Source organism: Penaeus japonicus, unplaced genomic scaffold, assembly GCF_977035675.1.
Source record: "Penaeus japonicus unplaced genomic scaffold, GWHDUDI00000001_assembly GWHDUDI00000008, whole genome shotgun sequence".
NCBI lineage: Eukaryota > Metazoa > Arthropoda > Malacostraca > Decapoda > Penaeidae > Penaeus > Penaeus japonicus.
The window spans coordinates 8,528,829-8,531,328 of record NW_028234410.1 but is presented as its reverse complement, the minus strand read 5'-3'; the positions used below and the strand labels follow the sequence as shown (position 1 = coordinate 8,531,328).

The 2,500-nt window shown below is 45.0% G+C and overlaps 1 protein-coding gene across 5 annotated transcripts in view; it reads left to right on the top strand.

Annotated features, from left to right (window-relative positions):
• Positions 1-2,500, top strand: part of LOC122249543 (protein Wnt-5b) — a 628,546-nt gene that overhangs the window by 568,235 nt on the left and 57,811 nt on the right. The window lies entirely within an intron of this gene.

Below are 2,500 nucleotides of genomic sequence, written 5' to 3'. Positions count from 1 at the left end.
TTCAGTGGAAAAGTTGAGGTGTTAATGCTGAGTAGAAGGTAGCCAATACATCGTTGTATATTTGTAGTGACCGGAATAAAAGTCGTGGTGATCTGCTATAACATGTTCTGGTGTGGAATGCGGGGTGTTCATTAGGGTCTGACGCGACGAGTGGACAAAATACGGAAGCGTCGAGGCAGTCCATCTTGCAACGGAAAAGTTCCCTCTGCAACCTCATTGGCCTGTTGTCCTCATGAATTTGGCTTTATCGGTTATGGTGATGGCGCGGGCTTTCTTTTTTTTCATCTGATGTTCTCTTTATTCTTCGTATTGGTTTTGTTTTGTGTTGGGTCTGAGATAGTGCCGTTTATTTTTTTTTATTGCGTTTACTGTTAAGTTCCGTTGTTATTGTTTATTCTTGTTGGCTTTATATTTATATTTTAATGAATAACTTGCCAACTTTACGATGGTTATCATCGTCTCGCAAATGTTTGTTTTCAGTCATTATTCTAACCGAATTGAAAACCGTCAGATAAATTGCAATCATCAGAATTATCTTTGCCATTATCATCAAACACATATCAATACAACGAGAAATATCTTCCATCAAATCAATATATCAGTAATTATTTTCATTTTTCTTTTTTTTTTTCCTTTGATCAAATTTAAATAGCAAAGACCTCGCCCCGCCATTAGTTTCTTCCCAGCGGGCAGGAGAAGATCCATCCGAAAGGGTTGAAAGGTCAGTGGGAAAACCGAGGCTCTTGCTCACGTCTTGAGAAAGTGACAAGTGGTGGTGGCTACTTGATTAAGCGTGGCGGCGGGGTGAACACCGGGTCACTTTACTGCGCGGTTGGAGGTGTTGAAAGTGGATGGGAGAGGGGGAGAGGGAGGAGGAGGGGGAGGTAGTATGGGGGAGAGGATGTTGTGGATTTTTTGGATGGTCGGAGATGTGGATTTTTTTTTTTTTTTTTTTGGGGGGGGGGAGGCGTGGATGAAGAAATGGGTATGTGTTGAGTTGGGTATTTGTATATGTGATTTAGTTTTTTTTTCACGTCTTTCTCTTTTTTTTATTTCTCCTTCCACCTTTCTCTTTCTTTCCCTCTCTCTCTCTCTCTCTGTGTATGTGTGTGTGTGTGTGTGTGTGTGTGTGTGTGTGTGTGTGTGTGTGTGTGTGTGTGTGTACCCTCTCTCCTCTCTCCTCTCTTTCTTTCACCTTTTATTCTCTCTATTTATATACATAGACTTCATCAATTCTATTTTTGTAGAAAGAACGTGAGGCAATATAAAGAGTTCTTTCCAAGAGCAACTTTCGAATGAAAAACGTTTTTTTTTTTTTTTCTCCAGCACTTTCCATGATCGCTGATTTTTTCCTTCTTCTGTCTCTTCTTCTCCATTACATGAATATATTCCAGATTTTTTTTCTCTCTCGAATACCTCCTTTTGTCACTCTTTTTTTTCTTCCTTTTATCTCTCTCTCACATCAATACATACCCCGAGAGCAAGATCACGTGGCCGGCGAAGCTTGGGCCTCAAACCCTGGAAGCCGCCTCGTCTTACACACAGGCGCCGACCGAGGTACTCAACCTGCAACAAACCTCGGCCGACGGTCGTGCTATCAAGAGCCAATATCATCTTTCTTGCGAAGATGCGAATCGAAGGCTTTGGGGTTTGTTGAGTGAGAGATTTTTTTTTCTTTGTTTTTTTCTTTCTTTTTTACACGCACGCGAACATGCACGGACGCAATCGCACACGTACACGTACACGTACACGTACATGTACACGTATACATAACGCACTCGCACACATACACGCAAGCGCACAAGCACACAAACACGCACACAGACACACGGGCACACACACACACACGGGCACACACACACACACACACGGGCACACACACACACCCACGGGCACACACACACACACCCACGGGCACACACACACACACACACACACACACACACACACACACACACACACACACACACACACACACACACACACACACACACACACACACACACTTAGACAACCACTACAGCATTCCACTACAACCACCGTTCACTCACTGTATAATTAATGTTAATTGCGACACCAATGAATTACGGCGAGGGTGGTCATCGGTCTTTGTAAGAAAACTGGAAGGCTGTCTGTCCCGCTCGACCCCACCGTCTCGCGATTGTAATTTGTGAATGTCTTGTAAGACTATGCAAATGAGCTAAGAAGGAGTGGGAGGGAAGGAGACGGCGGGAGAGGAGCTACAAGATGGCGTCTGAAGGAGGCGTGATTTTTCTGGGCGTGATGTGGGTGGGCGGGCGGGGATTCAGTCTCTCTCTTTCTTTCTTTCTCTCTCTTTTTTTCTTTCTTTCTCTCTCTCTCTTTCTCTTTCTCTTTCTCTCTCTCCCTCTCCCTCTCTCCCCCTCCCCCTCCCTCTCCCTCCCCCTCTCTCTCTCCTCCCCTCTCCCCTCTCCCCCTCCCCCTCTCTCTCTCCCCCTCTCTCTCCTCTCTCTCTCTCTCT